Source organism: Equus asinus, chromosome 2 (genome assembly GCF_041296235.1).
Source record: "Equus asinus isolate D_3611 breed Donkey chromosome 2, EquAss-T2T_v2, whole genome shotgun sequence".
NCBI classification, from domain to species: domain Eukaryota; kingdom Metazoa; phylum Chordata; class Mammalia; order Perissodactyla; family Equidae; genus Equus; species Equus asinus.
Genome location: NC_091791.1, coordinates 76,706,541 through 76,718,625, shown reverse-complemented (window position 1 = coordinate 76,718,625; position 12,085 = coordinate 76,706,541). Strand labels below are relative to the sequence as shown.

At 44.2% G+C, this 12,085-nt stretch overlaps 1 long non-coding RNA gene across 1 annotated transcript in view; it reads left to right on the top strand.

Annotated features, from left to right (window-relative positions):
- LOC139046217 (uncharacterized) overlaps positions 1-1,131 on the top strand; it is a 35,492-nt gene extending 34,361 nt beyond the window's left edge. Inside the window, exons 3-4 of the long non-coding RNA XR_011505976.1 lie at positions 77-196; positions 963-1,131. This is a non-coding gene — a long non-coding RNA (uncharacterized lncRNA). The remainder of the gene's footprint in view (positions 1-76; positions 197-962) is intronic.
- The last annotated feature ends 10,954 nt before the right edge of the window (positions 1,132-12,085 follow it).

The following is a 12,085-nucleotide window of genomic DNA, read 5'->3' as shown; positions in this document are numbered from 1 at the left end:
AATTGAATCAGTCACAAGGAATTTAAAGCTCTGATTTACTTGTTAATTGATGGACTAATTCTTTAATCTCTTTAAGGATCATCCATCCATAAAGAAGACAACCTCATGGTAAGGCATGTGCTGGGGAAGACCAAGATAGGAGCAAGACACAGTGCCTGTTTCAAGGGATCTCAAGGGTGAAAAGTCAGTTCCAGAAGTACGTATCAATATGTATTCATAGGCAAAAGACTTGTGGGCCTGAGCCTGAAGAATTAAATTAAGTTTAATACAGGCATAACTGAAGGCAAATAGACTAGCTAGAAGTTTCTTGCATTCATGCAGATGGGAGGCGGTGATGCAGACTACAGTAATGGTAGTGGATACGAAGAGACGTTGACAATTCCCAGAGATATCTAAGAAGTAGGAACTATGGCATTAAGTGATTGGAAAACGTGGCAGTAGACAGCAAGGGAGAGGAAGAGTTAAGGTTGCAGGCCAAGTGGCTGAATTGGAGGGCTTATTAAGTGGTGACAGAGACAGGGATAAAGAAGACAGCTTATGTGAGAAGTTTGTTTCTGTTTTCTCAAGTGGGCTGGTTAGATCCAAGTGGAAATGTTCAGCAAGTCTGAACTTAAGAGAGAGATGTGGGTTGAACATCTAGATGGAGAGTCATCTCTTTGGAAAATGACTCTCTAAATGGTAATGGAAGTCATGCAACTGGAAGGGATAACTAGCAAGAGTGATTCAGGACAGAATGGAACATCTTAAGGATCACCAAAACTTCAAAGAAAGCTTGGGAAAAGGAAGATGGGAGGTAAGTGCAAGGGGACAAAGAGGTACAAAAAAAGGAGCAGAGTGCGGTGTTAAGGAAGCCAAAGAGAATGTCTGGATTAGAAGGGAGGAATTATTTCTGTTGAATGCTACTGAAATGTGAACACTGATATGTACCAAGTTCTTAATTGATAACTTCTATTTTCTCTTAGCAGCAGGAGAGAAACTGTTCTGATGAGAGTGAATTTCAGAGGTTTGAGAACAGAATTTCTGGGCAGCTTTCCAGCCTGATGTAGGAAGCAGGATGAGATAATCTATGTAATGTGCTTTGAATAATGCCTGGCAAAGATTGAACTCTCAATAAATTTCTGCACTGTTATAATGGCACCAAATTGTTCAGCTTTGTGATTTTTCTCTAACAGTGATCAGCACCTGGGATGTAAGCACAAAAAAGTTGGACAGATGCATTAATTCTGAGGACATGTTTTCAAGAAGTGAGATGGAAGAATAATGGAGTGGTGAAAATTGGCAAGTGTGATAGAAATATTGTTCAGTGGAATCTTAACTGGATTGAAAAAAACCAAATAAATAGAAGACAAGAGAAGGGTGCTAGATAATGAGAAACTAGTTCCTAAGCCAGAAAGTCTTGATGATGTTACAACATTGGTGCAGTGGGAGTGTTTGAATGAAAGGCACTGAAGGATGGAAGGTTGAGGAAGAGAGTGGGATGTCTACATTTTGGACTCATGAATACAGCAGTAATTGGTGATGACAGTGTTCTGGGGAGGGAATGGAAGCAAGCAGATAAAGTGGAATGGGGATGAAGGTCATTGGAAACGAGCTGATCAAAGGACTGAGACCTCAAAGTGTAGGACTTGAATGTTAAAGTCACCAGGGGTGGTGATAGGGCTTGGAGGCAAGGGAGTGACCAGGAGGCTGGCAGATGACAAAGGTGGTAGCTAGAAGTGGGTGATGTGTTTTAGCCTGGTTTCCCAGAAAGCAGAATCTGAAATAAAGTCTTCAGCAGAAATGCTTTATTGGGGAATGGGATCCAGGGAGTAGGAGTGAGGCAAGGAAAGAGCCATGTGGAAGGGATCTCGGGACCTTCTTTATGGAGGACTAAGAGGGAAATATTTATCCATCAGCTCCCATTCCATTAGTCAGAGAATCCCTCATGGGGTGTCATCCTCCCTGAACTTCTAGGTTGAGCATCTGTGGGCGCTAAGCATGTTACAGAGAAACACTGGGGCAGGATACAAGAGGCACACGGGAGTGATGTTCCCGGGTTGTACCTGCATGAACGATATCAACTCCTACAGAGTACTGGCTGCTCCACAGGGGCTAAAATAAGAGGCAAGTGAGGCTGACAGCATTTGGAGGGATGCCCGAGAGGTGTCCATTACAGGCCACGCCGTGTACCAGCTCTTGCCATCCATTCAGTCCCATCTGTCACAGAGTCGGCTTCAAGGTAGTGACTGGCTGCAATCTCGGCAAACATTTAATTTAAAAGTATTAATGAAACAAGCTGCTATTGCAGTAACAAGGTCACTATTGCAGCTGGCTGTGTGGCAATAACTAGTGTTCAATGACTATTATAGATTTCCCTCACCTTCCACCAGCACTTGGGCTGGTCTGGGTCATTTGCTTGATGTGGGAACTTTAACCTTCTTGCCCAAAGCATTGAAGTCCCTCATTGTCTTGCCTTTGTCAGTTGGAAGTTGCTGCAATTGCCTGTTCACGACCCTCACCGGCTATGCAAACCCCGAGGGATACACCAATGAGTCACCTGGGTTCTGTATAGACCCCTCCCTGAATCCATTACATAGGGGAAAGCCTAGGTCTTCAGGGCCATCAGGATCCAGTACCCCCACCAATAACTCCTCTTGCATACTGGTTCACTGGCATTAGTGGCCCAAAAGTGACCAGGTGAGAGTTCCAACTTTAAGTTGAGTAGACCATTGTGTACACTTGGAGAGAAGCCCCTCCCCCGACCATCACTCTGCTGTCCCCTGAACCAGCGCCTCTGATCTGTCAAAACCTAAGGTTGTAGTGACAGGAGGCACAAAGTCCATAGGAGGGTCAGTGAGAGGGATGGTGAGTAGCCAGTCTCACTCTTCTACCTTGCTTGATTTCCTCAGTCTCCTTCTCAGTTTCTTCTAGGCTCCTGACCAATCAGCCAAGCCATTCAGTTCTTCCCAGCAGTCTGTGTACTTAACCCCTCAGCTCTTCTCCTCCACACAGACCCATCAGTCACATGTATTGCTTGCAGTTCTGCCCACCAGGAGGATTTTCCTTTCCTTTTGTCTTCTAGGGACCCCTGAGTGGACTGGAGTGCAGCAGCTGTCTGCTTCAGCTTGTTAGCACCAACTCATCATGCCAGCTCAGGTGTGGGACCAGGCCTGGCTGTCCCCTCCTCTGACAGCCGGCTGCAGGGAAGCTCTGAGTCCACAGGTGTGAGCTGAAGGAGAGACTTCAGGGCAACAGCGGGTGAGAAATGGGAGACTGGGCTATCAGTTTAGGTGATGTTCTCTTCCTTTTGGGTCTGCATAGGCCAGACAGTGCACGTACCAGTTCCTTTGTGCAAAGATTGCTGCTGTGTCCACCCAAGCTCCTGACATATGAGACATCTGATTACATCCAGCCCCAACTGCACGGTAATGCCGCCTCCCCTGGCTAGGAGCTCATTTCTACCAGGGTCCAGTGACATGCCTGGAGCTGCTTTTTACATAGTGAATAACTTTCTGCTACAGAAGGAGTGGCTCTGCTCCAGCCCCCTAGGGGCTTGTGACCCAGCTTGGCTACTGGGGCTTTCCAGACACTCCATAGCGCCTTGTTCCACCAGATACTGCGTTGCCTGAGGGGCAGGGCAGTTTGTGCACAGCTGGACCTGTGGCAGAGCCTTTTCTTGCTCTGAGCTCCACTCAAATTTGGTAGCTTCCTAAGTCATCTGATAGATGGGTCAAATCAGTACTTCTAAGCATGGTCTATGCTGTATCCAAAATCCACAAGCCCTGGTAAACACCGTGTGCTTTCTTAGTGGTGCGAGGGACAAGGTGCAACAATGTGCCCTTCATCTGACAGGAAACGTCCCAGCACATCCCAGACCACTGGACTCTGCCAACCTTACCACTGGGACAAAGCCTTGTGGGATTTCTCTCCCACCTTTAGGCCCTCATGTGTCCTGTGGTCGCATCTAGAGCATGTCTTCCTTTCAAATCAGAGAACTCTGCACTTCATGCCTCTAAAAGGTCAATCAAGTTGTGATTTCCTGTGTTACGATTTTTGAGGGCCAATTCATCTATTTCCACCTGGAAATGGGGACTATTGATGTCTACCCTGTATTCCTCACAGTGCATAATGCAGTGAGGGCCAAATGAGGTAATACACAAAAACACTGTAAACTGTGAAGTGCTGTTCAAATATTAAATGATTGATAGTATTACCTGTTATAGATGTCACATTGCCTTTTCTTTGTCTTTCTTTTTTTTTTTTATTGGTAGTATCTGAGAACTGAGAGAGTGAGAGAGAGAGAAATGAATTAGAGCTGCCAGAATAGAGCTTGGGGCAGTGGTGTTCAGAAATATCTCAGGAATTAAGCAAATGAGGGACTGCTCTTATTTATGTAAGCCTGTCCTCAGGATTCCTCTAAGTCCCAGCTGGTGACCTGGGATTGATAACTGGAGGGTGAAATGGAGCATTTCCAAGGTCTGCTTTTTTTGTTTCTACCTCTCTTATATGGGGATACAACTATACAAACTGTAACCAAGCTCAACCTGAAAAGAAAGTTTTCCAATTACTTTATGAATTCTATACTCTGCATGAAGAGGGCTATGAGGGTCTAGGCCCTTGGTGTAGGCCTTTGAGAAGGAGGGCAGGGTCCAGATGCTCTTAGCACTGCCGTGCTATTTCAGCCTGGGAGCTTGGTCTGGGATCAATCGGATTTTCCCAAGGCTTCATTTCTCCTTAAGTAGAAGCTGTGTCCCAGAGTAAGCAATTTCACTTTGGGAGTGGGTGGCCAAGTGCATGGGTTTCTGGGGATGAAGACTGGAGCATCATCACAAGTTGATGACAATGGCACAGGAAGAAGCTCTGTGTGCAAACCTTGGGGGTTTGGCTTCAGGAATGAGTTCCGTCTGGCCTCATGTGCACTATTGCAGGGCTGTACCCAGGTTGAAGACAGGCAGAGGATCAAGCTGCTCCCCTGAGGGTGGGCTTTCTGGGAGCAATAGTGTGCAGGAATCCAAGGCTTCCCCCTGGGTGCAGTCGAAGGAAATAACCAGAAATACAGCTTCACTGTGGAACTGAACAAGTGTGACTTGTGAGATGTATTTTCAAAGCAACTTTTATTGTCAGTGTGCTGATTTTCAATTTTTACTTGTCCCCAGGTGAAAATTCAGCAGCCCCAGAACCAGAGCTATTTATGAAACATAAAAATTAGAAATTAGAAAAAATCAGATACTGAAGAACAATGCTAGTGTAATGTGGGAATATGAAAGGACACAGGGACACTCATAGAGGTACATGAAACGGGGTGTGGCTTCTTGGAAGAAGACAAGAGGGACCTGTAAAGGACCATAGGAGTCTCGGCCACAGGCAGAGAATATGACAAGAGAGTTGGGGACCTGGAAGGGAGACCTGGGGGGAGAAAATCACAATTGGTGGATTACAAGCTGTGGATGACATCAAATGGGGTCAAAGTCTCCTAACGGTGATTGAGATTATGGAAGAGGGAGACGGCTGGTGTTTGCAATGTGGGCAAAGTGCTGGTTCAGTGCTAACGATGCCCAATGCCTACCAAATGTCTGTTAGGTGCTACCTGTCTTTTGAATGCTGTCTTTTCTGATCTTCCCAACAACCCTAAGAAGTAGGATTGATTACATTTTAAAGGTGAAAAAAGTTGAGGCTGAAAGATATTAAGTAATCTGCCTGACATCACAGACTTAATAAATCTTGGGGCCAAGATTCAAAACCAGATTTCTCAGACTCAAATGCCCCTCCTCTCTTCACTTTAGCGTATTGCCTTGCAAGAAGAAGGAAGGCGTGGAAAACATGTTCATTACCTGTGCGACTTGGCAGGGCAGCGTTTTGGGGCTTCAGCCAGGAGAAAGAGGAAGCTGGGAATAGGTGTGGCAGACAGGGGCAAGATCCAAGCCAGGGTCATTTTCCAAGGGGAAATCTGTTCCAGTATTTGGGCAAGAGCAGAAGTTTCCAGTAAAGGCAGGTGGACTAGGAAGGTAATGATATTCTTGTTCCACTTGATCTGTCTGGCACCTTGCTGGAAGAATAGGGCAGAGGCTAACCCCTTGAGAAGGGGTCTGGTCAGGACTGGGCAGGGCGTCAGTGCTTCCACCTGCACTTCGGCGCATGGCTCTAGTCCCAGTGGGTGGACTGGAGACAAACCAGAACGTGGAGACGACTTAGGGTGCACCAACAAGGGAGCCCAGCAGAGCCCAGCAGAGCTCTGGCAGCGGAGGCTGTGAAGGGGTCCAGGCTTGTCTCAGACCATGGGATGCTAAGGGGCAGCAGGAGGGTCTGTTCTTTCAGCTGGTGGGTTTAAGCCTCCAAAAATACTTTGGCTGTCAGCCTACAGCTTAGGGCTATGGAGAAAGTCAGTGACTGACACAGGTTCAGAGGTAGCAAACTGCCATGTGTTTCCAAGTTGCAAGTTACATTTCACCCCATCTCAAGGTCCAGTCCTGAATGGAGTTTAGGGCCATGAGAAGTGAAGACTGAGGGTCTGTAAGGTCAGGAAGTTGGTTGTAAAGTCGGTGATGTGGTTGCTGACATGCAGATGAAGATGAAGACATGACATGAAGATGAAGATGAGCCAGGTTCCAAAAGCCCAAAGTTAGGCAACTGATAGACAGCACATCCAAGAAGGTAGGACAGAAGACAAAGTGGCAGTTTTTCAGACACTTGCTGCCAGGTGTGATGTGGATCCCCAGGCCTTGTCCCTCTAATAGGATCACAAACCAATGACTCTGGGACTCTGTCCAGTTTTGTTTGGTTTGCACAGGATTAAAGATGAGTTGAAATTCCCTGGGGGAGGCCTATGTTTTCCTGGTCCCCATATTTCCCACCAATCTCAGCTAACATTTGGACAGCTTCATTTGTGTGTACGACCTGCCCCAGCTGTGGGCATTTGCCACCCCTCTGTAGATCCTAGAGAACCATTGCAGGGTGTCCCTCCAACTTGCCTTTTGTTCCATGTAGATGCACTGGCCCAACTTCAGACTGACTTTCTGCTGCAGGACTGACAGCACAGTGAGAGTGGGCCTGACCCTCCCTGCCTCCCCTCTGTGACCATGTTCTCCAGGACAGGACACAGAAATCCCTCCAGCAGCCCCCACGACCATCCTGCTCAATCTGGAAAGGGAGACTAAGGAAGAAGAAAGAACATTCACTGAGAAAGGACAGCAAGACGAAGGTTGGAAGGGGGCAGCAAAGACCAAGGGAGAAAGAATGGCTTTCTCCTGGAAGTCCAGATGCAATGCTGATATGCCAATGGGCTTTTACTCAAGTATTTCCCAGGTTCTGGGGTTTTTAATCATAAAGTTTTGCTTGACCTATTGAGGAAGGAAGGCTAATGGGACAGCCAAAAGAGCGACGCCTCATGCGCCATTATTCTAGGAGCTGGTAGGCGTGGTGCCTTTGAGAGGTGAGTTCTGGGGTCTCCAGAGGAGGAGGAGCTTCAGATTTAGGGAAATACAAAGACTTGAGCAGAGCCGAGCGAGTTACACCTGAGAGGGCAATTGTTCTTCACTGGTCAGCCCACACCATCCCACAGCTAGCACATGTGCCTATTGAGACAAAGAGTGTGGCTGGTCCACAGAGAGACGTGCTGTCAGTGAGTGTAACTACACGCCAGACACACACCAGATTTCAAAGATGGTGGTGCATGAAAAGGAAAATTTAACCCATCTCATTAATGAGTTTTAGGTATGTTATATGTTGAAATGATAAAATATTTCCCTTTGTTGTTGGTGCTGCAGAGTCAATTCTGACTCCCAGGGACATTGTACAGCAGGGTGGAAGCCTGCCCTGTCTTTTTGTCCTCTCACCTTCTGGCACTATATCAGAGAAGGCTCTGCTGCTATTCATAGGGTTTTCACGGCCAAATTTTTTGGAAGTAGGTGGCCAGGTCCTTTTTCCTGTCTATCTTAGTCTGGAAGCTCCACTGAAACCTTCCACGCTGGGTGACCCTGCTGGTATTTGAAATAGTGGTGGCATAGCTTTCAGCATCACAGCGACATGCAGTCACTACGGTACCACAGTATGACAACCAACAGATGGGTGGCGAGGTTCCCCGACCCAGAAATGAACCTGGTGAGAGTGCCAAATCTTAACCACTAGACCATCAGGGCTGGCCAATATTTAGAATATGCTAAATAAATTACATTATTAAATCATTTTACTGGTTTCTTTTTAAAATGTGGCTACTAGAAAATTTTAAATTACATATGTGGCTTGTATTACACTTCTATTGGACAACACTGGTCTAGGCCCTTCTTAAAGCTCCAGGGGTGAAATAGAAGAACACACAGTGAAACACACACACACACACACACACACACACACACACACACTTACTCTCTGTTGAGGGTTCCAGGCAACCCTAGCAGCCGGAAGATGTCTGGTGAACTGTTCTCTTGAAACTGTAATAAATTCTCAAAAATAACGCAGACTCTTCCTGCGCCCTTGGTGACCCTCTGCTTATTGATCAGTTTCCCTTTTTCTCCCTGCTGTCAGCCCTCCATTCCTTCCATCTCTACCCTCACCATATACCACCTCAAACCCAGCTTAGGTTGTTTTCCACTTCTTTAAATGCCACTACAGTTTCAGGGTATGAGATGTGCTGGAGAAAAACAAACAAGCACTTACGTTTTGGGAATAAGAAATCGTTTTTCCCAGACTTTGCAAGTTAACATAATGGGGCTTTTCTGCATTCCAGCTGCAACGCTGGATCTGGCAGGCCGGCTGTTCTCGGATATAATGTGAAACATAACTCACTGGTCATTTCAATGTGTAAAAAGTTCAGCAGTATTGTTGGAACTATCATCATAAATCAGGAACAACTTTCTTCAGGGACTCTATTGCCTCTTGATTTAGTATTTCCTGGCAACTTGCCTATCATGGAATGAAGCCATGATTGCTTCCTACACAAAATGTTATCTGCAAAACACCCCACCAGAACCCTATAGAAAGAACGCTGACCAGCTTGCAGGGTTTGATAATCCATGGCTGCACTTTGTGCTGAGAATAAATTTGACAATGGGACTCATTGTTAAATTAGACAATATATTCCATGGGACAGCTTCCAAATTAAAATGGGGTTGATATAGCATTTGACATACCATTTTTCCCAAAGGAAAGAAAAGTGGACTCTTTTAGTTCCAGAAAGAAAATTTAGCAAAATATGTATACTGTGAAATACGAGAAATTATCCTAAGAAAATTTCATGCTAACATGTTCGGTTATTGTACAAACAGAGGAAAAGTGAATCAGCTGTAGAGAGCAGGGGAGGGTGAGAGCCTCCCGTCCCAAGTGTCGAGGAATTCTTTTGGATTAGTGCTCTGAGGATGTGCAGTTCCTTACCTGTAAAGGAGGAGTACTTTACCTGGGAAGTCCTGGGAGGAAAGGCCAGAAGAATCCTCTCAATGCCCTGTGGTTTTGCCTGGCAGTGTGCTGTGGGGGAGGGGGACTGGAGATGGAAATGACGCCATTCAGTTCACAAACCCACAATGGCACTAACCCCTGGATGACACGTTGTGGGTTACTAGCCCAGATCAAGAAGAGGAGTGAGCCTCGGCCAGTGCTCGGCAAGAGCAAGAACACTTTTCCAGAAAACATCCCACAGCCTCCCAAACCTAGAAAAGACACCAGAGCGGAGATGCAGAGCTCCGTGCGGGGTCATCTCACACTGGCTCACTCCCTAGCTCCCCAGGCTGCTGAATCAGAGAAGTAAAACTTAAGTAATTCTAAACCTGTCTTTTCTTCCTTTTCCCTTCCCTTGGGTTGGAACAATTCAGGCTGGGATCTCAACTAGTGGTTCTTCTGGACAAATATTGTACTCCCTTTGGAATGATGAGCACACAGAGAAAAATGGCCCAGCAAATGAAAAGACAGCACAGTTCAAGAGAAGGGACCACTCTGAGGAAGCAGAGAAAATATTTTCCTCTGAAATATAGTTTCTGCAAGAGACGGGAAATTTTGGGAACACTCCGGATCGGTGTTTCCAACCAGCTTCAAAAGGACATTTCTCCTGTGAAATCTGAGCAGAGAACTATAAAGAGAAAAACAAACTGATTAGGGAGGCCAGCGTAGAGATTCTAAAAGATGTTCATTTCAAATTGAAATGGGGAAAGTAAACAGCAAAATGAATCTTGTGGAAAACAGGTTTGAGGTGTTGAAGTCAACTCTGACATCAAAGACTCAGACAAAAAGGATAAAGAGATAAAAATAATGGAAGAATATTAAAAAAACATGGACAAGAGATATATTTAATATGTAAACATTAGGAATCTCAGAAGAAGACCCAATAAAGGTGGAGCCAGCATTAAAGAACTTCTCGGGGAGATTTTTCTGAGCTAAAGACAGACTGGAGCTTTCCAAATACCAGACAGAATTAATGAAAAATGTTTAATCCCTATATTCATCTTGATAATTATTTTAATTTCAAGAGTAAAAACGAATTCATTGAGAATCCAAGTAGATAAAACTTGCCTCCCACTTCTGCTTTGCAGCACAAACAAGACAATGATCATTGTCTATAGGATGGTGAGGAAGAAAGGATTGTGGCCCAAATGGGATTGTGAGATATGATGTGGGATGGCAGGCAGTCTAACTAAAAAGTTATTTGGTGTTTACCTGAAATTCAAATTTAACTGGGTGTCTCGCATTTTTATTTGGTAACTCTGGCACTCTCAGCTCCTGCAGCTGGCCAAGCCAATATTCAGGTCCTAGTGCCGCAGAGTGGCATTCTCTCGTATCCGCGAGCCCCAAAGTGCACACCCCATGTGAGTGTCCTGGAAAAAATACTTACTTGAATATTTTTAATCAAACTGAGGAATCAAAAATAAAAAGATCAAATTCAAAAATGGAGAATTCATGATATAAGAGACTAGTGAGGAAAATAGTTAGACAAACAAAATCCCCTCAAAACAAACAGCTATGAAACAAAAGTAATGTGATTCTCAATATGATATTAAAATATAATGAAAATGTCAAAAGTAATTAGCAAAAGAGAAGACATGATCAAAAATGTTAATTTAGAAATAACGATCAAGTTCAAATTAGCCACTACCATCACTGAAAACAAGAAGTAAAAGTAGAATGAATCCCTCATATTAATTACATAGCAAATAACCAATTGACATTGCTTTGTTTGTGATAGTGAAAATTAGTGAAAATAGATTCAATGTATTTATTAAATGATACTACTAATAAAATAAAAATAGATATAATTTCCAAAGTCACAAGGGAAAAGTCAAGTTAAAAAAATAACCCATATAGAAAGGTCTATTAAAAAGGAAATAGTAGAAATAAAACTAAATATATATATATATATATATCTTGTTAATAAAATGATGGGGATAAACTCATTTTTGAATCACAGACTATAGAGTTAAAAATAAAATATAAATATTGCATTAGAGTACCCAATCAATCCAAAAATAATAAAAATAAGACAATGAATGAAGATATAGTGAATGGATCCAAACTAAAGGGGAGCAGGAGCGGGGACATGAAAAAGAGACAAGGTGGAACCCAAGGCTGAAACAGTCAAGATGATAAACAGCGTTAATTTATTCCACTAAAAGAAAAAGTCCACACAAGGAAGATACGACAGGTTTGCACTTTCTATGGTGAACATAAAAGTCAAATGTGGTAAACGAGAGTGTTTAGCAATTCAATGAGAAGAAGAGAGAAGTGCTATTGTAGCAGGTGATGTTAACATGCTTCTGTTGGGACAGATCAAGCGAACAAAAATGAATAATTATGTAGAGGGTTCAAACAATGCAACAAATTTGTATCCAAAAAAATGGAGACTGTACAACTTTTCCAAACATACTTACAATATTTCTACAAATTGATCACAAAGAATCTTAATAGATTCCCCAACTAGCAATTAAAATTCCACCAATGGACAGCGGTTTTGGTGGTGTCCGTAGACCACTCAGTGCTCTTGAGAGATCCTCACGGTGTTGGCTATGGTAACCTAGAGCCTGGATGGCACGTCCCCTGCAGCTGCCATACCCGGGGAGGTTAGGAGAGGCCATCAGCATACATGCAGAGAAAAGAAACTAGATTTTGGTCAGCTGAGAATGTATCATCT